General features: G+C 42.3%; 1 protein-coding gene and 1 long non-coding RNA gene across 4 annotated transcripts in view; one reads left to right on the forward strand and one right to left on the reverse strand.

Moving 5' to 3' along the window:
• SLC16A12 (solute carrier family 16 member 12) overlaps positions 1-6,460 on the reverse strand; it is a 93,534-nt gene extending 87,074 nt beyond the window's left edge. For all 3 annotated transcript variants that reach the window (XM_068548172.1, XM_068548171.1, XM_068548169.1), the window contains exon 1: positions 6,410-6,460. The gene's annotated coding sequence lies outside the window, so the exon portion shown is untranslated. The remainder of the gene's footprint in view (positions 1-6,409) is intronic.
• LOC137767320 (uncharacterized) overlaps positions 6,189-25,363 on the forward strand; it is a 48,008-nt gene continuing 28,833 nt past the window's right edge. Inside the window, exons 1-3 of the long non-coding RNA XR_011074508.1 lie at positions 6,189-6,247; positions 7,081-7,233; positions 15,945-16,093. This is a non-coding gene — a long non-coding RNA (uncharacterized lncRNA). The remainder of the gene's footprint in view (positions 6,248-7,080; positions 7,234-15,944; positions 16,094-25,363) is intronic.

Consider the following 25,363-nt stretch of genomic DNA (forward strand, 5'->3'; position numbering starts at 1 on the left):
CTTTTTTTGGTCGTTCCTTCATGGGCTGTGAATGTCACTGTTTTGATACAGGTTTAGAGAACTGAAATTGCTATTTCATGAAATACAGCTGGTTTTGGTAGATAAATATGAGCTTACTTCCATGGAAAGTATTTCAGCAAAAAAAAGTAGAATTACAAAATAAGTAATTGTGGCCTTAAATCTGTAATATGTTAAGTAAACCAGAAAATGGTGACTAGTGCTCAGAAATATTTTGAAATTCATAAAGTCTACAAGTGTTTACGTATTGGTAGAGTTAAGATTTTATGTTGCTGCTTTGTTTACATATATGAACAAGGGAGCCAAAGGACAGTTCGGGGAAAAATGGGTTGTGATTTTTATGGTGATTTAGAAGACTGAAAACTAGGTTCCGGCCTCCTCTATAATCATAAGGGACTAATATTACATCCATAAGAGAGGCTCATAAACATGGAATTTCTCTCCAGAGCCAGATAAATGAGCTATTTTCAAGATATGCTAGGGTACCCTAAGAAGTTGAAACATTAAAAGCTCTCTTAACGGAAGCAATCAGAAGTCAGTAAAAGCAGAGAGTCAAAAAGTTGATACATCATGTTTCAAACATTTTATTTCAATTTTAGTCACATAAATAAAAGTAAAATCATTCACTAATCTTTGGGTGCCAGGTCATGACTGCAGTTCTGTGTTGCCTTTATTGGTTAAACCTCGCCCAGATTTCCTCCTTCCATTTCTTAAATGCACTTGTACCTTAAAGGCACTTGTGAAAAAAACTGAGGGCAAAATCTCCCTAGTTTTTTTTTACTATAGTTTCCAATCTTTTATAGCTCTGTATTCCATACCTGGGGAGCAGTAGTTTGTTGATTTTTTTAAAATTTAGCCTTTTAAAATATATAATTCAGTGGTTTTTAGTACCGTCACAATGTTGTAAAACCAAGACTACTGTCTAATTCCAGAACCCAGCCATCACCTCAAAAAGAAACCCTGTACCTACTGCCATTCACTCTCAATTCCCCCTACCCCATACCCTGGCAACCACAAATCTACATTTTGTCTCTACGTGTTTGCCTATTGTGGATATTTCATATAAATGGAATCACAATGTGTGGTCTTTTGTGTCTGGTTTCTTTCACTTAACATGTGTTCATGGTTCATCCAGGTTGTAGCTGTTGATATTGTTTTTTAATATGGCTTATTTTTATGAGTCTATATGGCAATCAACTTTGTTTTCATAGAAATAGCATTCCTTTTTGGCACTCCCATTATATCAGTTTATGTAATATTTAATTAAATTGCGAAATTACAAGAGCAAGTATTAATAAAATAAACAAGACTGTGACCAAACAGCACAGTAAGCGTGCACCTGAGCTGATAAAAGCAAAGTACACCCATTTATTATGATGACAGTTATTTACCACAGTGGTCTCTGAGCTCTGAGCAGCAACGGGTTCGTGTTTCAGAGGGAAAGGAGAGCACCGGTTAAGCCCGTGAGCCGTTTTAGTGTTGGTGGATACTCCATTACCTAGGATGGAGCGGTATGCATGCAGAGGGTGTAGAGGTGATAAGTGTCTATTAGACAACCCAACACAACCTCAACTATCCCCAAAAAGAAGTCTTCTATATGTCTACTTCAAAAGAGGCAAGGATGTGTTCCCATAAAGATAGGTATACCCTCCTGCCTTTATAAAAGCTTTACCGTCCTACTCATCTTTCGAGAATCAGCTCAAACGTGTCCTGCTCTATAAATTCTTCCCTAAGCCTTGACTCCTCAGAGTGCCTACATGCTCTCTCTCCTTCAATTTCCAACATACTTATCTATCTCTTACAGTGGTTATAACTGGTATTATATAGCTAGTTACACAATGTATTTTCTTCCATATGAGGCTGTAGGCTGCTTGTGTTTTTATATCTCCTACAGCCACCAGCACAGGAAAAGAGGGGCTCGGGACACAATCTTTGCACAAATCTGTAATAAGAAGTTCAAGGAATATTTATTAAGTAAATAATGAATGAGCACATTGATTAAATAATTAAGTAAAGGTGTGTAACTTCCTACCTGGCTATAGAGCAATGCACCTCTTTCTTCAATGTGCAGTAAGGAAGGGGGATGAGAATCTGATGGGGCAGAGTGGTAGGCAAAGGAAGAAAATAAACTCCTCTGGGTGCCTAGCAGCTATCAGAAATCATGACTCTCCTCCGAGTGTTTAACAGAAATCACTTGCAAATAGGACACTGTTAGATAATGACACTTCCTGATGTCCTTTGATGTAGAACAAATTAAAAACAGAGAAAAATCTGTGTACTCAAAACATCCCATTGTCTTCAAGTGTGGATTTGGTTTTTCTCAATTAAATTATTATACCACGTGAATGGGTTTTTAGATATCCTAGAAATGTACTCATAAGAACATAGCTTCCAAATTGGCGATTTTTAAAAGCAAAGCCATGGGTTAGGTAAGGAATGCATAAACAACCCCCAAAGCGGCACTGAATACTTTTTTTTGGCCGTATACGACTGAAAAACTGCCAAGTTCATTTTGATAAGCCTTTGTTAAAAACAATAAACATGCCTGAGCTTGCAAACCATGCCGTTTTGAAGAAAAAGCAATTGAGAAAATTAGAAAATGCTTAAAACTGCGATGTCTGATTGAAAAGAAAAACCTCTGTGGTAACGGATTTACCAGTAAGTCACAACACTGTGTCTCCTATTAATATGGAGCAGGGGACAAAATGTAAAGTGAGACAAAATAAAAGCAGAACACCATCTTCATAAATAAATAAGAAGCTACATCTTAAAACTAATACAATTACCATCCGCAACACTGGCACAGGGGCACCAACACGATTGAGAAAACTAATCCTCCCATGCTTCAGTAAGTTCAATGTCACCACAATGATGTCCTTGCATTAAAGGAAGTGTAATTTCAGGGACTCCGAATGAACACACATAAAATAACCAAGTGCGGGAATTTCTATTCACATAGAGTTCACGTATGTCAGTTCATAAAAGTTAAAGTAACTTTAACTGAATTTATTTCTGTGTTTGTTTTTCACTGATTATAAAATCAGCAGAATCACAGTATTGGAAGGAAGATAATTTGGAATATTTACGTTCATTTCCCAACTTTAGGCAAAATTGAAATTCTCTTCTATCTGCCAAACAAAATCCTGGAAAAATTCTAATGAATTAATTGTAACTTGAGGTCCACAGGATCAAAGTTCTCTGTTTTTTTCACTGACATACCTCAAGTGCCCAGAACAGCACTGGGCACATAGTAGGCACTCAATAAATACCTATTAAATGAAAGTAAATTGAAAGACATAAAAAATGTGCAATGTAATGCTAAAATGCTAAATAAGTCTGTTTAAAATTCCTTTCTCAGCTCTGTTATAGGTTATGGTGTTAATCATAACACACAAATTGTCCTCATATAAGCCACTTTTCTCAAGCTGGCTCCAAAGTCACAAATCACACTTTTAACTCTAACCAATCACCACCACAGGGAGGTAAGAATCGGAAAAGACTCCAAAGAGAGATGAGGGTAAATTTCATCCATATGTTTTGATTTATTACTTTTCTTCTCCTGGAAGTTCATCTGGGATGTATCTGCATATTCATCTTTGTATTATTATTTGAAGACATGTATTTAAAAATGTGTTATTTAAAATTAAGGGTTTGTATTTTTTTAAAATTATACTACAAAGGTGGTTTGACTAAATCAACCTCTCACCTATTTCAGAATCCCACCAGTTAAAATAAATAAATAAATAAATAAAAAATAAGAACAGGAAAATGACATGCTTAGGTGATTCTAGTCATCATTTTTGCTCAAAATGCCTGGAAGCAATATGCTTTGAAAATTGAACGGAGTTGGAAGGAGAGGGCCTGGATTCTGGTGCTGGCTCCATCACCAAAGAGCTTAACCAATCCTTGCTAACAGGAAACAGAGCTTCCCCGGCTGTAAGGTGAAGAGTTTGACAAGATGACCTCTAAAAAACTGTACAGTTTCCAAGATCCTGTGATTATAAGTGACCAAATCCAGTCACTTAATTACTATTCCTTGGGAGGGTCAGACACCATTGGCTTAGTTTGACATGACATTTATAGGGGGAGAGGGGAGCAAACTATGCAGGGGCAGTTGATTTTAAAAGCTAGTGATCTCGGGGGACTTCCCTGGTGGCGCAGTGGTTAAGAATCCACCTGCCAATGCAGGGGACATGGGTTCAAGCCCTGGTCCGGTAAGATCCCACATGCTGCGGAGCAACAAAGCCCGTGCACCACAACTACTGAGCCCGTGTGCCACAACTACTGAAGCCCGAGCGTGCCTAGAGCCCGTGCTCCGCAACAAGAGAAGGCACCGCAAGAAGCCCACGCACTGCAAAGAGTAGCCCCCGCTCACGCCAGCCAGCAATGAAGACCCAACACGGCCAAAAAAAAAAAAACTAGTGATCTCCGATACCCTTGGACATAATGTGTTTCTAAATTTGGAGGATCTGAAGACTTTCCTCCAGGGTTAAGCTGACTGGGCCACCAGAGTGCCCAGCTCTCAGCAAAGAAAAGGTAAGATAAACTAATTAGAGTCCCTTCAAGAATGGAAGGGTTGCACTACTGGGCATATACCCTGAGAAAACCATAATTCAAAAAGAGTCATGTACCACAGTGTTCATTGCAGCTCTCTTTACAATAGCCAGGACATGGAAGCAACCTAAGTGTCCATTGACAGATGAATGGATAAAGAAGATGTGGCACATATATACAATGGAATATTACTCAGCCATAAAAAGAAACGAAATTGAGTTATTTGTAGTGAGGTGGATGGACCTAGAGACTGTCATACAGAGTGAAGTAAGTCAGAAAGAGAAAAACAAATACCGTATGCTAACACACATATATGGAATCTAAAAAAAAAAAGGTTCTGAAGAACCTAGGGGCAGGACAGGAATAATGACGCAGACGTAGAGAATGGACTTGAGGACACAGGGAGTGGGAAGGGTAAGCTGGGACGAAGTATGAGAGAGTGGCATGGACATATATACATTACCAAGGGTAAAACAGATAGCTAGTGGGAAGCAGCCGCATAGCACAGAGAGATCAGCTCCGTGCTTTGTGTCCACCTAGAGGCGTTGGGTAGGGAGACAAGAGGGAGGAGATATGGGGATGTATGTATATGTATAGCTGATGCACTTTTTTTTTCTTTTCAAAATGCAGAGAAGATTTATTTCGTACAAAAGCATAAAAGGCATAAATAGAAGACTGTGTGTGTGTGTGTGTGTGTGTGTGTGTGTGTGTTTTCTGGAAGTGGGGGTCATGGATGTCAGGCCTGGAAATATGTGAGGTAGGAAGTGACGAGACAAGCCAGGCCCGTGAGATCAGGTGGGCAAGCCTAGCACCTGAGGTTTGAGCCAAAGAAGGTGGCCTAGTGATCAAGGGACACCCGTGGTGAGCGTGACCCCGGGGCAGTGGTCCTGGTTGTGATTCACTTTGTTATACAGCAGAAACTAATACACCATTGTAAAGCAATTATACTACAATAAAGATGTTAAAAAAAAAAAAAAAGAAAAAGAATGTGAGGGTTGAACCAGTGCCCTGGCAGGTCCCATCCAACTCAACACTAAAAAAAAAAAAAAAGAAAAACAATAGTTACAAGAGATTCCGAATGCTGAGTTGTGAAAGCCGAAGGCTAACCAAAGAGCCCCAGGACTTACTGGAATCGTGCTTTTAAATTTTGCTTCAAACACTTTCCCCTGAATCTGCACTACAGGTATCGCTGATTTTCTGTGAGGACAAGAGGCAACTAAGAAATTAAGTCAATTGAAGGCTGTGAGTATTATTACCTGAGGGTGAGGGGAGATTCAAAATAAAGAAATAAATAAGATACACTGGAAACAGAATCCAGAAGAAAGGCGGTCTCTCTTGCACGAGAAGTCTGCATTTGGAAAACACAGGAGATGGGGATCAAAGCCGCTCCCTCTCCAGCCACCTGCCCAGAAACTGCCCGAGCGCCGGCCCAGCACCGTCGGGGCAAGTGGGCACGTGTCTCTCCTCTAAACCAACGGGCGCTCCGAGGGACCGGGTTACGGCGGCGGGCTCCCCGCGCGTCTCACCAGGCGCTGCGGCGGCGGGGAGCCAAGGGAGAGCCCTCCGCCACCTCCGCCCAGCCCAGCCCTAGAGCCCGCCGCCCCGCCGCGAAGGATGCCCGGGTCACCTGAGCCGCCGCGTCCTCAGCACGGCCGAGCGGGAAATAGGACAGAAGGTGAGCCAGGTGGCTCCCGGGCCCGAGCGCTGGGGATCCCGGCGCCAGAGCGACCGGCGGGAGACTGCGCCCCGGCAGCCCGGCGGGCCAGCCTCCAGCCCTCCGCAGCCCGCCCAGACCCCGCTCTCCGCCTGCCCCCGCCAGGCCCCGCTGCGTGCTCACCTCGCGTGGACCTCTGCAGCCCGGATGGCCGCGCGCGCGGACATACCCCCGGGGCGCGCCCACGGTGCCGCGTCCCCGCGCGGTGGCCCCTTCCGGGGCCCCAGGCGCCGCGGTCCGCGCGTCTGAGGCGCGGGGAGCGGACGGGGCGGAGGCGCCGGCGGTGCTGCGGCGGGTGCCCCGCGGGCAGCGCGGGAGGCGGAGAGCGTGGCGGGGAAAATCCCGGCGCTCGGCCTCCGAAAGGCACCAGCAAGTTCAGCGTCCCGAGCTCTGCCGTGGACTCTCTGGCCGGCGGGTGAATGGGATTTATCCCTGAAATCCGCTCTACGTGCCGCGGCTTGGCGCGGGGTGAGGGGCGCGCGGGAGGAGGGCCGCCTCGCGGTTATGTAATGGATCGGCCCGCCGTGACCCGAGCCAGCTCGCTCTGGGACGGCCCGACCCTCCCCGGCAACTGCAGAGCGTGCCCCTGACCTAGGCAAGCAGAGGGGGCCGGGTGTTCTCAAAAAGAACTTTCCCCTGCAGGCTCAAAGAGCAAAAAGCTCTGCAAGAGGAATCCAAGGACTCCCTTAGGTGTATCTGGCGGGGATCTGGGCTCTGCCATACAACCCGTCCCATTTCACAGCGCAGGGAACTGAGGCCCCCTAAGTGTTTAAAACGCTCTTTCTTATTGTTAGATGGACCTAGATTCAACTCTCCTGAAAAGCTCGTGACCTTAGGCAAGTTACTTAAATCTCCGAGCCTTTCTTCACCTATAAAACGACGATAATAATAGCGTCCACTTCCTGTGCTTGCTGAAGAGGACAAAATGAATGCGACGCAGGAGTCCGGTACGTACGCACGTAACACACCCCCAGTAAAATTACGGCTGCTGCTTGTGCTAAGGTTCGCCCAGCTCTCCAAACGTCGCCCTAAAGTCGGCTGTCTCACTGGCCTAAGGAGCTGCCCGAGGGACCTTCCTGTAAATTATGCTCCCTGTCAGAAGCAAAGTCTCGGAACTGACTAGGTCTGATTCCAATTTCTCGGGTTCTACATCCTTTTGCTACTCAACAGCATCGTCACCTGGGACGTTGCTTGAGATGCAAAATCTCAGGCCCAACCCCAGAGCCGTTTAACAAGAATCCCTAGGTGATTTAGTCGGTTGTACTTCAAAGTTTCAGAGTGAGTAAGACTTTTTGGAAAATTTGAGAAGGGGGAGAGAAAGTTATGGCGCGGTGGCCACACAATACCTTAGGGTATTTTAAAAATAGACTGCTAAAGACCTTCCTCATTTTACCCTCCTGCTATGTTGTCTCTTTACCCTCTCCCCAGTTTCCTGCTCTTTAACTATAAAATCTGGATTGAGCTCCTCTTTTCACCTGCAAAAAGCTCTGGGTTACATCTAAGTAATGATTAGTGAAGCTACCTCTAAAACACACAGAAGAATTAGCAAATACGAATTGTAAAAGAACTCATTAGCATTGAAAATGTACTTAAAATGTTGAAGCAGCTGCCAGTCCTGAGCTTTCATCTGTGAAGGTCTTTAGGTTAAAGACTTGAATACTTTTGCAGTTCAGAAAAATACTTCCCTTAGTTAAACATTGCTTTGGGTGGTCAGGAAGACCCATTTTCCACTTAAATAATGTAGGACAACCAGTTATTTATTTTTGCTTCTTTTTTCTTTTTCTTTTTTAACATCTTTATTAAAGTATAATTGTTTTACAATGGTGTGTTAGTCCCTGCTTTATAACAAAGTGAATCAGCTATACATATACATACATCCCCATATCTCCTCCCTCTTGCATCTCCCTCCCATCCTCCCTATCCCACCCCTCTAGGTGGTCACAAAGCACCGAGCTGATCTCCCTGTGCTATGCGGCTGCTTCCCATTAGCTATCTATTTTACATATGGTAGTGTATATATGTCCACGCCACTCTCTACTCCGTCCCAGCTTACCCTTCCCACTCCCCGTGTCCTCAAGTCCATTCTCTACATCTGCGTCTTTATTCCTGTCCTGCTCCTAGGTTCTTCATATCCTTTTTTTTTAGATTCCATATATATGTGTTAGCACACGGTATTTGTTTTTCTCTTTCTGACTTACTTCACTCTGTATGACAGTCTCTAGGCCCATCCACCTCACTACAAATGACTCAATTTTGTTTCTTTTTATGGCTGAGTAATATTCCATTGTATATATGTGCCACATCTTCTTTATCCATTCATCTGTTGATGGACACTTACATTGCTTCCATGTCCTGGCTATTGTAAAGAGAGCTGCAATGAACATTGTGGTAGATGACAATTTTTGAATTATGGTTTTCTCAGGGTATATGCCCAGTAGTGGGATGGCTGGGTCGTATGGTAGTTCTATTTTTAGTTTTTTAAGGAACCTCCATACTGTTCTCCATAGTGGCTGTATCAGTTTACATTCCCACCAACAGTGCAAGAGGGTTCCCTTTTCTCCACACCCTCTCCAGCATTTATTGTTTGTAGAATTTTTGATAATGGCCATTCTGACTGGTGTGAGGTGATACCTCATTGTAGTTTTGATTTGCATTTCTCTAATGATTACTGACGTTGAGCATCATTTCATGTGATGCTTGGTAATCTGTATATCTTCTTTGAAGAAATGTCTGTTTAGATCTTCTGCCCATTTTTGGATTGGGTTGTTTTTTTGATATTGAGCTGCATGAGCTGCTTGTAAATTTTGGAGATTAATCCTTTGTCAGTTGCTTCATTTGCAAATATTTTCTCCCATTCTGAGGGTTGTCTTCTTGTCTTATTTATGGTTTCCTTTGCTGTGCAAAAGCTTTTAAGTTTCATTAGGTCCCATTTGTTTATTTTTATTTCCATTTCTCTAGGAGGTGGGTCAAAAAGGATCTTGCCGTGATTTATGTCATAGAGCATTCTGCCTAGTTTCCTCTAAGAGTTTTATAGTGTCTGGCTTTACATTTAGGTCTTTAATCCATTTAGAGTTTATTTTTGTGTATGGTGTTAGGGAGTATTCTAATTTCATTCTTTTACGTGTAGCTGTCCAGTTTTCCCAGCACCACTTATTGAAGAGGCTGTCTTTTCTCCATTGTATATTCTTGCCTCCTTTATCAAAAATAAGGTGACCGTATGTGCGTGGGTTTATCTCTGGGCTTTCTATCTTGTTCCATTGACCTATATTTCTGTTTTTGTGCCAGTACCATACTGTCTTGATTACCATAGCTTTGTAATATACTCTGAAGTCTGGGAGCCTGATTCCTCCAGCTCTGTTTTTCTTTCTCAAGATTGCTTTTGCTATTCGGGGTCTTTTGTGTTTCCATACAAATTGTGAAATTTTTTGTTCTAGTTCTGTGAAAAATGCCAGTGGTAGTTTGATAGGGATTGCATTGAATCTGTAGATTGCTTTGTGTAGTACAGTCATTTTCACAATGTTGATTCTTCCAATCCAAGAACATGGTATAACTCTCCATCTGTTTGTATCATCTTTAATTTCTTTCATCAGTGTCTTATAGTTTTCTGCATACAGGTCTTTTGTCTCCTTAGGTAGATTTATTGCTAGGTATTTTATTCTTTTTGTTGCAATGGTAAATGGGAGTGTTTCCTTAATTTGTCTTTCATATTTTTCTTCATTAGTGTATAGAAATGCAAGAGCTTTCTGTGCATTAATTTTGTATCCTGCTACTTTACCAAATTCATTGATTAGCTCTAGTAGTTTTCTGGTAGCATCTTTAGGATTCTCTATGTATAGTATCATGTCATCTGCAAAGAGTGACAGCTTTACTTCTTCTTTTCTGATTTGGATTTCTTTTATTTCTTTTTCTTCTCTGATTCGCTGTGGCGAAAACTTCCAAAACTATGTCGAATAATACCAGTGAGAGTGAAGAAGACAACAACCTTGTCTTGTTCCTGATCTTAGAGGAAATGGTTTCAGTTTTTCACCATTGAGAATGATGTTGGCTGTGGGTTTGTCATAGATGGCCTTTATTATGTTGATGTAAGTTCCCTCTATGCCTACTTTCTGGAGGGTTTTTATCATAAATGGATGTTGAATTTTGTCGAAAGCTTTCTCTGCATCTATTGAGGTGATCATATGGTTTTTCTCCTTCAGTTTGTTAATATGGTGTATCACATTGATTGATTTGCGTATATTGAAGAATCCTTGCATTCCTGGGATAAACCCCACTTGATCATGGTGTATGATCCTTTTAATGTGCTGTTGGATTCTGTTTGCTAGTATTTTGTTGAGGATTTTTGCATCTATGTTCATCAGTGATATTGGCCTGTAGTTTTCTTTCTTTGTGACATCTTTGTCTGGTTTTGGTATCAGGGTGATGGGGGCCTTGTAGAATGAGTTTGGGAGTGTTCCTCCCTCTGCAATATTTTGGAAGAGTTTGAGAAGGATGGGTGTTAGCTCTTCTCTAAATGTTTGATAGAATTCACATGTGAAGCCATCTGGTCCTGGGATTTAGTTTGTTGGAAGATTTTTAATCACAGTCTCAATTTCAGTGCTTGTGATTGTTCTGTTTATATTTTCTATTTCTTCCTGGTTCAGTCTCGAATGGTTGTGCTTTACTAAGAATCTGTCTATTTCTTCCAGGTTGTCCATTTTATTGGCATTTAGTTGCTTGTAGTAATCACTCATGATCCTTTGTATTTCTGCAGTGTCAGTTGTTACTTCTCCTTTTTCATTTCTAATTCTATTGATTTGAGTCTTCTCCCTTTTTCTCCTGATGAGTCTGGCTAAAGATTTATCAATTTTGTTTATCTTCTCAAAGAACCAGCTTTTAGTTTTATTGATCTTTGTTATTGTTTCCTTCATTTCTTTTTCATTTATTTCTGCTCTGATCTTTATGATTTCTTTCCTTCTGCTAACTTTGGGGTTTTTTGTTCTTCTTTCTCTAATTGCTTTAGGTGTAGGTTAGGTTGTTTATTTGAGATGTTTCTTGTTTCTTGAGGTAGGATTGTATTGCTATAAATTTCCCTCTTAGAACTGCTTTTGCTGCATCCCATGGGTTTTGGGTCGTCGTGTTTTCATTGTCATTTGTTTCTAGGTATTTTTTGATTTCCTCTTTTATTTCTTCAGTGATCTCTTGGTTATTAAGTAGTGTATTGTTTAGCCTCCATGTGTTTGAATTTTTTACAGATTTTTTTCCTGTAATTGATATCTAGTCTCATAGCATTGTGGTTGGAAAAGATACTTGATATGATTTCACTTTTCTTAAATTTACCAAGGCTTGATTTGTGACCCACGGTCTGATCTATCCTGGAGAATGTTCCATGAACACTTGAGAAGAAAGTGTATTCTGTTGTTTCTGGATGGAATGTCCTATAAATATCAATTGAGTCCATCTTGTTTAATGTATCATTTAAAGCTTGTGTTTCCTTATTTATTTTCATTTTGGATGATCTGTCCATTGGTGAAAGTGGGGTGTTAAAGTCCCCTACTATGATTGTGTTACCATCGATTTCCCCTTTTATGGCTGTTAGCATTTGCCTTTTGTATTGAGGTGCTCCTATCTTGGGTGCATAAATACTTACAATTGTTATATCTTCTTCTTGGATTGACCCTTTGATCATTATGTAGTGTCCTTCTTTGTCCCTTGTAATAGTCTTTATTTTAAAGTCTATTTTTTCTGATATGAGAATTGCTACTGAAGCTTCCTTTTGATTTCCATTTACATGCAATATCTTTTTACATCCCCTCACTTTCAGTCTGCACGTGTCCCTAGGTCTGAAGTGCGTCTCTTGTAGACAGCAAATATACGGGTCTTGGTTTTGTATCCATTCAGCCAGTCTATGTCTTTTGGTTGGAACATTTAATCCATTTACATTTAAGGTAGTTATGGATATTTATGTTCCTATTACCATTTTCTTAATTGTTTTGGGTTTGTTATTGTAGTCCTTTTCTTTCTGTTGTGTTTCCTGCCTAGAGAAGTTCCTTTAGCATTTGTTGTAAAGCTGGTTTGCTGGTGCTGAATTCTCTTAGCTTTTGCTTGTCTGTAAAGGTTTTAATTTCTCTGTCGAATCTGAATGAGATCCTTCCTGGGTAGAGTAATCTTGCTTATAGGTTTTTCCCGTTCATCATTTAAATATGTCCTGCCACTCCCTTCTGGCTTGCAGAGTTTCTGCTGAAAGATCAGCTGTTAACCTTATCAGGATTCCCTTGAATATTATTTGTTGCTTTTCCCTTGCTGCTTTTAATATTTTTTCTTTGTATTTAATTTTTGATAGTTTGTGTGTATCTCCTTGGATTTATCCTGTATGGGACTCCACACTTCCTGGACTTGATTGACTCTTTCCTTTCCCATATTAGGGAAGTTTTCAACTATAATCTCTTCAAATATTTTCTCAGTCCCTTTCGTTTTCTCTCTTCTTCTGGGACCCCTATAAGTCGAATGTTGGTGTGTTTAATATTGTCCCAGAGGTCTCTGAGACTGTCCTCAATTCTTTTCATTCTTTTTTCTTTATTCTGCTCTGTGGTAGTTATTTCCACTATTTTATCTTCCAGGTCACTTATCTGTTCTTCTGCCTCAGTTATACTGCTTGACTCCTTCTATAGAACTTTTAATTTCATTTATTGTGTTGTTCATCCTTGTTTGTTTGCTCTTTAGTTCTTCTAGGTCCTTGTTAAAAGTTTCTTGTATTTTCTCCATTCTATTTCCAAGATTTTGGATCATGTTTACTATCATTACTCTGAATTCTTTTTCAGGTAGACTGCCTATTTCCTCTTCATTTGTTAGGCCTGGTGGGTTTTTACCTTGCTCCTTCATCTGCTGTGTGTTTCTGTGTCTTCTCATTTCGCTTAACTTACTGTGTTGAGGGTCTCCTTTCCGCAGGTTGCAGGTTCGTAGTTCCCGTTGTTTTTGGTGTCTGCCCCCAGTAGCTAAGGTTGGTTCAGTGGGTTGTGTAGGCTTTCTGGTGGAGGGGACTGGTGCCTGTGGTCTGGTGGATGAGGCTGGATCTTGTCTTTCTGGTGAGCAGGACCACGTCCGGTGGTGTGTTTTGGGGTGTCTGTGACCTTATTATGATTTTAGGCAGCCTCTCACTAATGGGTGTGATTGTGTTCCTGTCTTGCTAGTTGCTTGGCATAGGGTGTCCAGCACTGTACCTTGCTGGTCGTTGAGTGGAGCTGGGTCTTAGTGTTGAGATGGAGATCTCTGGGAGAGCTTTTGCCATTTGATACTATGTGGAGCCAGGAGGTCTCTGTTGGACCAATGTCCTGAACTTGGCTCTCCCACCTCAGAGGCACAGGCCTGACACCGGGCTGGAGCAGCAAGAGCCTTTCATCCACACGGCTCAGAAGAAAAGGGAGAAAAAAATTAATTATTTAATTAATTTAATTACATTAAAAGTTATTAAAATAAAAAATTAAAAAGTAATTAAGAAAAAGGAAAAAAAAGAAAGAAAGAAACAAAGAAGAGAGCAACCGAACCAAAAAACAAATCCACCAATGATAACAAGCGCTAAAAACTATACTAAAAGAACAACAACAAACGGACAGATAGAACCCTAGGACAAATGGTAGAAGCAAAGCTATACAGACAAAATCACACTAAGAAGCATACACATACACACTCACAAAAAAGAGAAAAAGGAAAAATATACCTATATCCATATATATAAAAAAAGAAGAGAGCAACCAAATCAATAAACAAATCTACCAATGATAATAAACTTTAAATACCAAACTAAGATAAACATAAAATCAGAAACAAATTAGATGCAGAAAGCAAACCCCAAGTCTACAGTTGCTCCCAAAGTCCACTGCCTCAATTGTGGGATGATTCGTTGTCTATTCAGGTATTCCACAGATGCAGGGTACATCAAGTTGATTGTGGAGACTTAATCCGCTGCTCCTGAGGCTGCTGGGAGAAATTTCCCTTTCTCTTCTTCGTTCGCACAGCTTCCGGGTTCAACTTTGGATTTGGCCCCGCCTCTGCGTGTAGGTCGCCTGGGGGCGTCTGTTCTTCGCTCAGACAGGATGGGGTTAAAGGAGCAGCTGATTCAGGGGCTCTGGCTCACACAGGCCGGGGAGAGGGAGGGGTACGGAATGCGGGGTGAGCCTGCGGCGGCAGAGGCCGACATGACATTGCACCAGCCTGTGGCGTGCCATGTGTTCTCCCGGGGAAATTGTCCCTGGATCACGGGATGCTGGCAGTGGTGGGCTGCACAGGCTCCCAGGAGGGGAGGTGTGGAGAGTGACCTGTGCTCGCACACAGGCTTCTTGGTGGCGGCAGCAGCAGCCTTAGCGTCTCATGCCCGTCTCTGGGGTCCGCGCTGATAGCCGCGGCTGGTGCCCATCTCTGGAGCTTGTTTAGGCAGTGCTCTGAATCCCCTCTCCTCGTGCACCCCGACACAATGGTCTCTTGCCTCTTAGGCAGGTCCAGACTTTTTCCCGGACTCACTCCCGTCTAGCTGTGGCGCACTAGCCCCCTTCAGGCTGTGTTCACGCAGCCGACCCCAGTCCTCTCCCTGGGGTCTGACCTCCGAAGCCCAAGCCTCAGCTCCCAGCCCCCGCCCATCCCGGCGGGTGAGCAGACAAGCCTCTCGGGCTGGTGAGTGCTGGTTGGCACTGATCCTCTGTGCGGGAATCTCTCCGCTTTGCCCTCCGCACCCCTGTTGCTGCGCTCTCCTCCGTGGCTCTGAAGCTTCCCCCGCTGCCACCCCCTGTCCCCGCCAGTGAAGAGGCTTCCTAGTGTGTGGAAACTTTTCCTCCTTCACAGCTCCCTCCCAGAGGGGCAGGTCCCATCCCTATTCTTTTGCCTCTGTTTTTTCTTTTTTCTTTTGCCCTACTGTGGTCCATGGGGAGTTTCTTGCCTTTTGGGAGGTCTGAGTTCTTCTGCCAGCGTTCAGTGGGTGTTCTGTAGGAGTTGTTCCACATGTAGATGTATTTCTGATGTATTTGTGGGAAGGAAGGTGGTCTCCACGTCTTACTCCTCTGCCATCTTGAAGGTCTCTCTTCCAACCAGTTATTTTTTAAAGTTTTGAAGAAGAGAAAGAAAACCTCACAGGCTTTCCTCCATCTAAGTCACTAGTTATAGGGACTCCAGCAAAGCACAGAGCAGTTCTTTTGTTTATGTCATTAAATGCTGTGTGCGTGTGTTTGTTTGTTCAGATTTAGCTCGGCTGATTCTCTCTCTGGCAGAATGATTTTCATCTTTTAAGAAGTGAGTAACTGTGGATTGTTGATGGTGCTGCTGATAGAGAAAGTCACTCCCATCTGCTTCCCCCTTTGGGGCTCCCCCAACTCAAGGCTGTTGAACAAGCTGGTGCCATGGGGTGGGCAGTGTGGAGGTGAAGTAGGAGAAGACGGAATGAGGAATCTCCTTTCTCTAAGGCTGGAGGGTTGGAGGAGCTGGGAAGGGGAGGACAAACCCCTTTGCTTGCCTTGGAATCCAACCAGGGAGGAAGGGGGAAATGCAGCATTTCTCCTAAACAGTGCTATCCAATAGAATTTTCTGCAATGGTGGAAATGTTCTATATTGGCACAGTCCAAAATGACTATGAAATGTGGCTATTTACATTTAAATTTTAATTAAAATTCAGGTTTTTTGTGTGTTTGTTTCTTAGTGCGAGTCTGTTGCAGTAATCACATTTCAAGTGCTCTACATCGATGTGCAGCTCGTAGCTGCCATACTGGACAGCATATAAAACATCCCCTTCATCACAGGACGTTCTACTGGACAGCGGTGGCTAGAGGCCAGGATTTTGGTAAGGAGGTGAGCCCAGATATTTCAGCTTTTCCTAATTCTACTCAGAATCTCATCTGTCCTAAGGGAAGTGGAGGAATTGATCGTTAAACCTAAGCCATTGAGTCCTTGTGAGAGTCAAAACGGGATAATCCATAGAATGTGCTGGATGCCATGCCCTGCACATAGTAAATGTGCAAGACGTCTTAACCAGTATTCGTATTAATAATAATTTTACATGTTTAAAAGTTGGGGGGGACATGGTACTACAGTTGGATCATTATTAGTTAAATAACCTTTTGCGAATGTGGTCAGCTACTCTGGTACCTCAACTACCATTTATGGCTGTGCTCCAACCCCCTCCCCTAGCTTCTTCCTCCCCTCTCTGAGTTGGACACTATCCGTACTGTTCTGGCCTAGAGACACAGCATACCTAGTCAAATCCCTACCATTTGTAACCAATAAATAACAAGTGTGTGAACTAAAATCATACTGTGCCATGGTTCAGGGGAATCAATTTTCAGATGAGATTCTCAGAAGCATAACACCTTGGGGTACATCCATTATAGAAGGAATTGTTTGTTCCTGTTATTTGGTCAAACAAGGATGTGTGGACTCAGCAGAGAGAAACGGAACATTGGTTCCAGATAAATAATATTTGGGGTGTCCACGTCAGACTGGAAGCTACCAGAAGGTTGGGGGTAGGGGATGGAAATGTGAAGCTTTTGCCTAAATAGAATTTGAAAGTTTATTTCCATGGCTAATAGAGATTCTAAGGATAACTACAAACAGCATAGAAAAGATGCAAGTATATTATGCTGTCAGTTATACAAATGAGGGCAGCACATGGAATGGGAAATTGTGATTCTTCCCAGGACACCAAGAAACAGACTTCTGAATAACCTTTTCTCAAATTCCTGTTCTTCTGACTTCTTTCATAAGATCACATCCTATGGGCACCTTTCAGATTCCACTTTCTTTATTGTCTTCCTTGGTTCCTTTTTCATCACATCACTTCTTTTCTTATGAAGGTTTTCTTAGAATTTAGCCCCTATTTCTCTGCTTTCCCTTCTTTGCCCAAATCCCGATCCCCCTCTTGTCATGACTGTGGCTAACACCTGCCCGTCAGAAGCAGTGCGTTTCCAAGTCTCACCTCTCTCTGAACTCCATTTATCACCAGACCCCCAGTGGATACTGTCACTTAAATCCTCCCCACCCCATCACTTCCAATGTTAACCTATCATAGGAACTTGCTAGCTGGGTGACCTTGGATAAGTTACATAACAACTCAAAACTTCAGTTTCTTCACTTATGAAACAAGCAAAATAACAACACCTTCCTTCCAGGGCTACTGTGAAGGTTAAATGAGACATATATGCGTGAAGTGCCTAGCACAGTAGCTAATGCATAGTAAGTACTTAATCAGTGTTAGCAGAATGATTCACAATAGCCAAGATATGGAAACGACCTACGTGTCTGTTGACCGATGAATGGATGAAGAAGATGTGATCTATATATATACATATATATATACACAATGGAATATTATTCAGTCATAAAACAAGAAGATCCTGCCATTTGCGACAACATGGATGAACCTGGAGGACATAATGCTATGTGAATAAGCCAGACACAGAAAGACAAATACTGTATGATCTCACTTATATGTGGAATCTAAAAAATTTAAATTCACAGAAGCAGAGAATAGGACAGTGGTTGCCAGGGCCTGGGTGTTGTGGGAAATGGGGTCAAAGGGTATAAACTTTTACTTATAAGATGCATAAATGCTGGGGATCTAATGTACAGCATGGTGACTATAGTTAATAATACTGTATTGTCTACTGAAATTTGCAAAGTGAGTAGGTCTTAAGTGTTCTCACCACACACACAAAAAAGGTAACTATATTAGGTGATGGGTGTTTCAGTTAGCTTGGTTGTGGGAATCATTTCACAATGTATACATATATCATATCATCACACTGTACACTTTAAGTATATTGAATTTTCATTTGTCAACTATGCCTCAATAAAGTTGAGGGGAAAATTAAAAATAAAATAAATGTTAGCTGAACATACAGCAAATACAAATACTCTTCCCTTGACCCCATAGAATATAAGCTATTTGATGGCAGAAAACTTCTCAGTCTCATTTACTGTTCCCCCAATGCTGACAGAGTAGGAACTTCAATAAATCTTTGTGGAATGAGTGAATGTTAGTTACGCATCACCTTTGTTGTCACCTCTGTGATTCTTCCTCTTATAGATTCATTCGATTAGGATTTATGACATTTATTCTGAGCTAAGTCAGCAACCGTGGGCAGGACCAAGATAGCTCCACACTATGACTTTCTTCCTAGTTCAGGGCTGCTGTGCAGGTTGAGAGTTCTCTGACCCAGCTAGGACTCCTTCCGAGAACACATCGGGGATAAGAAAGTTTACATGGAGAATGGGAAAGCGAGAGAAACTGCTGGTTTTGTCACCCAACCAGATGTGGAGTATGACCCAAAAAACGATGAGAAAGTCCCCATGGTCTGACCCACAGACTTTGTGACCTGCCCTTTCTTGCTCCCATAGGATCAGCACAAAGGTCCTACTGATTTTAATAACATTGAGCTTTGTTTCCCAGTTAATTTCTTCAAAATCTTTCAAACGACTGCTCAAACTTTTATGTCATTTTTTCCTGAATTATGCATTTGGGTTTAGCGTTTGGTTTCTCCAAATGAAATTTAAATAAAATTATCTAATTTTCATCATGTTAAGAGATGATGTACACCTCCTTCCCTTCTCTAAACAGCTGTTGGGAGAGCTGTGAGGAATTTAATGACTTCCTATAATGTCCCAGGCCCTGTGTATAGATTTCCTTTGAGTCTCACAGGACCTATTTTCCAATTGAGGGAAAGTGGCTTAGAGTGGTTAAATAAATTGCCCAATATTATGCAACTAGAAAACTGTGCTGGTATATGAAATCAGGTCTGTCTACTCTGGGATAGATTGATTGCAAGAACAGCTGGGGTTCTCCATCCCTGTTTCCATATCCTTTGCAATGTGAATTAGCTCTGCCCATCGGGAAGTGGGGCCTGTTTCCCCACCCCTTGAATCAGTGGGGAAGAGGAACAGTGGTGGGCCAGTGCTGAGTCTAGATATTAGGGGGCCATGCCACCACTGGCTCTCTCTCAGTACCCTGCATCACCATGAGAATGAGCCTGAGCTAGCCTGCTGGAAGATGAGCGAACACATAGGGCCAAGCTCAGTCAGCTCAGTCACCCCAGCCAAGGCCCCAGACACCAAGAGAGCCAGACCAACATTAGCAGAGCTGGCTGCTACCCCCATGGCAGGCTTCAGGGGCAAGAGTGAGCCCACCTAGATCAGCTCAGATCAGCAGAACTGCCCAGCCTACATGCTCACACACAAAAATAAAGGTTTCCTGTTGTAGCCACTGCAGGGTTGTTGTGGTTTGTCATGCAGCGTTATTTAGCCAAGAGATGACTACTACAAATTCAGTGTCTGCAGATCTTGTATTTACTTTAGAAGAGTATAAGAGAAAAGTTTTTGCAAACACATCTATCAGAAGTCTTTTTTCCCCAGTTTTTATTGTGCTAGTATGTTCTTTTCAATGACTCAAGGGAAAAAAAAAGTGTTGTGAGCAACATATTAGAAAAGAAAATAAATTATTTGTGTTTAATGGGCCAACTTAATGAGCGACTGAATTGCAAACTGAACTACAGTGCGTGTCTCTCCATCTCTATCATCAGACAAATCCAACGCAAACAAATCAACCAGTATTTTTGAGTGTCTAGCCTGTGCACAGTACAATAGTATTTAAGAGAGCGTTCCTGTCTTCAAGGAATTTACAATCTAGTTGAAGTAACCACGCAAATGAGAGAAGTTGAATAACAATAAAAGATTTCAAAAACATCGTCACCACAATCTAACATTTCAAAAAGAAAAGGTGCATGATCATTTTGATAAAGGAGGTCAACACCTGCTAGAATTCAGAGGAGAAGCTAAATGCTTGGGACAGATGCTACTTAAGGTAAAGGCTGACTTTACAGGTGAGCCTGGAACTCCTTGGAGCATGTCAGTAAGCAGATAAGAAGGCTCTCATGGTAGGTGAGACTGCAGGTAACAATATTAGCAGTGGGAAAGTGCAAGGTGTATTTGGCAGTGAGTAAATAAGTCATTTTGACGAGAACGGGGAAAATCAATAGGACAAAGTGACTGATTAGATAGGGAGTGAAAGAGACACGAGAAGCATGTGTGTCTCCAGCCGGGAGGATGGTGATCATTAACAGAGAGAGGAGTTAAGAGGTGGCAGTTGGTGAACTATTCAATATATGACACGTGGAGCTAGAGATGGGAGTGAAATCCCCAGCAGACTGTTGGAAATTTAGGTCAGGGGCCAAGGGAGAAGGTCACAGTTAGAGATAAGGCTCGAAAATCTTCAGAGCAAGAGAGCTGAGATGAAACCAGAGCAGGAGGACACGGCCTGGACCTCGGGGAATGCTCGCAATGTCTAGTGGGGGAGATAGGATAGATGCACAGCTGACTGCTAAGCGGGATGGAGCGCGTGCCTCATGAGTCACATAAGCGTGATAACCATTCAGAGGCAGGAGAGAGGTGTACACCAGCAGAGCGGAAACATTCTCTTTCAAGAGAAGAATGAGTGATAATAAGCAGGACCTGCTCACAGCAGGACCAGACGGCTTCTGTAAGTCACTGGAAGGGATGCACTGTTCCAGCTAGACAGCTCACCTGCTAACATCAGAAACACAGGGAAGGCTGGTTAGACTTTATTTGCAAAAAAACCAACCAGCCAGCTTTGTTTGGGGCTGATTTACCTTTTTTGACTCTCTGTGTTGATCTTCTTAATGGATTAATTAGCAAGTTTCTGCTTCACCTTTATTCATTTTTGATAAATTCAGAAAGTGCAAATTGAAGCAAGTATTTGATGAGGATAAAGCCAATCCAAATAAATAAGGCATCGAGGTAAAAGAACAATGGCCAAATGCCCCTTTAGTTTCTGTGCTAAAGTATATCTTAATAGTTACACAAATTAACACATACTGGGTACTATTGTATCAGTCTTTTTCAGCAGAGACACATTTATACATTCATATGAACTAGTTCTCGTGATTATAGTCGATGACACGATAGCATCATTAAGCGAAGAAAATACAATTCATCCCAACCACTGGAAGAACCACTCAAAGAGTTTCTAGCAATATAAATAATAGCCATTGGTTCTATTTTATTTCGGTAGAGTGTGAAGAGTGGAAAGACACGAAGTGAAGAAAAAAAGGCTACCTTGGTTTTTATACATTTATAAAAAGGAGCCATAAGTCTGCCAGCAAACGGCTTGCCAGTTGCTTTAAGTGTTTCCAACCAATCTGAAGGTTAGTTGAAAGCAGTGTATCTTGCAAGCAGACACATCAACATTAACCTTCTGGTCTATATCTGCTCCAAGTGCTCTGTTCCAGAAACACTACATGTAGGAACCGGTATGTTAATAGGCTTTCCAAACGGCTCAGCACCCTAAAATTTAAGAACCATGACCTAGGTATCCTAGGCAGACCCAAGGATAGTTGGGAAGGCGCCCCAGTGGACAGGACCCAGACCTCCCCTTTTCCTTTTCTCCTTCTTTAAGCAGAGCAGCTCTCCTCTATGATTTTATTGTGTTGGGCTTCCAATCCATTCCATTCATCAAGCCAGAAATCTAAGAGCCGTCCCTTACCTCCCACATCAATCCGTCTGCACGTCCTGTCAATGAACTCATCAAAATCTAGCTCAAAATCCGCCTCACTTTTTTCCATCTGCATTGCCAGCACCCTAATCCCGCTTGCCGCCTTCTCTTGCCTACTCCCGTCAAAGCAGCCTAACCCATCTACTTGTTTTTGCTCTAAGCCTCTGCCATGAGAACACCAAGAATTTTTTTCTCAAAACTTAAATTAGATCACATTGCCTCGCAGCTTATAACTTTTCTATGGCTCCCAAAGCACCAATCTGGGCTCCTCTGACCATGGCCCATAAGTGTGTCATGCCCCTGCCTATCGCTGCATCATCTTGTGCCGCATTCCCCATGTCTGTTTTTTTTTTCTTAGCATCAAGCCAAGGACGTAGAGTCTTTACATCTGTTCTTCCTCCTGCCTGGAAAGCTCTTCATCTTTTTTTTTTTTCTTTTTATTGCAAAGACCTCAACTTAAATATCACCTCCCCAGAGGTCTTCTAAGACCACTCTATTTTTTTTTTTTTTTTTAATTTTTATTTATTTATTTATGGCTGTGTTGGGTCTTCGTTTCTGTGCGAGGGCTTTCTCTAGTTGTGGCAAGTGGGGGCCACTCTTCATCACGGTGCGCGGGCCTCTCGCTATCGCGGCCTCTCTTGTTGCGGAGCACAGGCTCCAGACGCGCAGGCTCAGTAATTGTGGCTCACGGGCCTAGTTGCTCCGCGGCATGTGGGATCTTCCCAGACCAGGGCTTGAACCCGTGTCGCCTGCATTGGCAGGCAGATTCTCAACCACTGCGCCACCAGGGAAGCCCAAGACCACTCTATTTAAACTCAATCTCTCTCCTCCATTATTCTCCATCTTAGCACTTTCTTTCTCCTTCATAATTTTTATCTCAACTTGAGTTTTTTGTTGCTGTTTGCTTTCATTTTGTTTGGCCCTAAACTAAAAGCTCAGTGAGAAGAGGAACCATGCCCATCGTGTTCACCATTGTGCCTCTGGTACCTAGCATGGTGCTTGGCATATATCAGGAACTCAGTTATTGGATGAATGAATGGTTTAAACGATCCGAAGTTTTCAAGGTGTGGAGTCCCTGAGATAGACAAGTCAGACATTTTGGTTGGGGTGAGAGTGTGCATTTAGAAATTAAATTCCATTCCAGAGTTATACTGGTGACCGGTGACCTGAAATTCTCAAGCCCATGCTCTTCCAGCCTAGTGGAGCTAGATCACATTATTGTTGGGAAACTTCTATGAAGCTAAAAGGTTGTTTTGCCCCTTATGAAGAGAGATGTATTCCTGTTTATCTGTAAGTACAAATTTATCACAATAAGAAATAAGAATTTGAGCTCTTTGGGGGAGAATGCCAATTGATTATACAGCATGCATTATTAATACTTATTAGGGTTATATTAAAACTCATATGAATCTCATGTAATCTCATTTTAAAAGTATAGGCTTTTGGCCAAGAACATTATGACTATCTAGTTTGGCATTAGCATCATCTGGAGAGGGTCTAAGGCAGGATTATTGAAGTAGATTTGGCTGCTCGCTAACAGTGCGTTGTATTTCCCATCACTGATGGAGGGGGACGTGGAAGAGGAGGGGGTGGTATCGTGCTGGGAGGGGTGGGATGGATGAGGATGATGAGAACTAGCTCTAAGCTCCCTTCCAACTGCTTCTGATTCTTCAATTCTAGCTGAGCCAATTCAGCCTAACTAAACAGTTACTGAGGGCCTTCTGAGTGCCAGGAACTGAGCTGGGAGCATGACCGTGAACAATTTAGACACCCACTCTGCCCTAACAGAATCTGGAGACGGTCAGTGAGAGGTGAACACGACCTGGTAAAACCAGATGGTGACATCAGTCAGCACTTGGCTGTCCTCTTGGAATGTCAGTGTGGCACAAGAATTAGCCATGTGTAGTGAACAATCAAAAAATTAGCACTTTCTTAAATGGTATAAAATATTTCTAGCCCCCATATAAAAAAAATGACCACTGGACATGTTTGAAATGGCCCCAGAATTTGAAGTCCCAACTGGCTTCACTTAAATGTTCCTTCATCCCCTCATTTGTTTGAGCTCTTTAGCAATACCTACATGTTTATTGTATTTCCTGTGTGATATTGAGCCATTTTTTTCTTAATGTAATAGTAAAATCCATATGCACTTCTCTTATTAGATTTATGAAATAATGGAATGTCTGACTTACCCAGAATTTCTTGATATGTAAGCCTGCAGCTGTTTTCCAATACCCTGTTGTGTTCATAGTTACTTACTCAAATTTGATAGAACCATCATGGTGCTGATTTGTAACTCATGGCAGCCAGAGCATCTTTTACTTTCTCGTTAGCCCCTCTGCAATAATCATCATTTTCCACATTAGGTACTACATTCATTGTTAGTATAGATCATACTCTTCTGAATTGTCTCAACACCAACATTGCCAAGTAGCTGGCTCATTTCGCACCTACCTTTTATTTAAGTTGACAATAGTTGTCTCACTAGTTGTAAGACATTTCCTCCACTTTTTTCAGCTATTTTATGACTTAGAGGAAAAAATACAGATTATGTGATGATGTTGGGCAAGTCATTAACTTCTCTGGGCCTGTAATTTAATCTGTAGAATTAGAGGATTTAATTAGGTTAGAGGTTAAGCTACTGGACAAGGAGGCAAATTTAGCTCTCAGATGAGCTTGGAATGGCCTTCACAGCATTGAGATAATTCATTGGCAGCTCTCTAAAATTGGGAGATTTCCCATGAAACTCCAGATTTCTGGCTTCTCTTTGAAAGATCAACATCTGAATTCCCTTGACAAATCTGGCCCCAGAGACTCCTTGCCTCCATCTCACATCCTTCTCACATTCACTAGTGACAGGGGTGGAAGACACAGCTAGCCCCTCGCATTTCTCTTCTGATAGCACCTGAAGATGGTTACACCGCATGCCCTGTTCCTGCTGAAAGCTAACGGGAGACGTAGAAAAACCAGACTCAGAAAGGGAAGCTCTCTTAATGGCCTAGAAAATTCCTTGAGGAAAGAGAAAAACAGTGACCTCACCTATACCGTAGCCTTTGGCCACTGTTCATGTTGTGGTCTTGCATTGCTCAATAGTTATCATGGTTTGGATTAATACATTTGTTTTAAAAAATTTGGGGGGAGGGGTGGGGTGGAGGACAAGGTGATTTATCTTGACTCCTTGCCCTTCCTGGTTCTGTGAATCCACCTTCCTTAAAACAGTTCTTTCTGTTTGGTAACTTTAGGAGAAGGTGTGTGTGTGTTGAGGGGAGCAGGTCTTGTTTTGGGTTTAAAAAAAAAAAAAAGAAGAGAGAAGAAAATTCTAGCCTCAGCTTATTGGGAGAGAGTGGTCTTTAAATTAGACGACACCTGTTCTTCACTTAATTGCAGACCCCAACTGGCCCATTTTATTTATTTATCTGTCTGGCCCCTCTAGGCGTCTGAGTTTCCACTAGGTAATCTCTAAATTCCCTTCCATCTTAACAAACCTAAACGTTTTAAAGATATTCTTTCAAAGGGGCCGAGCCTCTGCAGGCAGGTATATCCCTCCCTCCCTCTCCTGA

Source organism: Eschrichtius robustus, chromosome 7 (genome assembly GCF_028021215.1).
Source record: "Eschrichtius robustus isolate mEscRob2 chromosome 7, mEscRob2.pri, whole genome shotgun sequence".
Lineage (NCBI taxonomy): Eukaryota > Metazoa > Chordata > Mammalia > Artiodactyla > Eschrichtiidae > Eschrichtius > Eschrichtius robustus.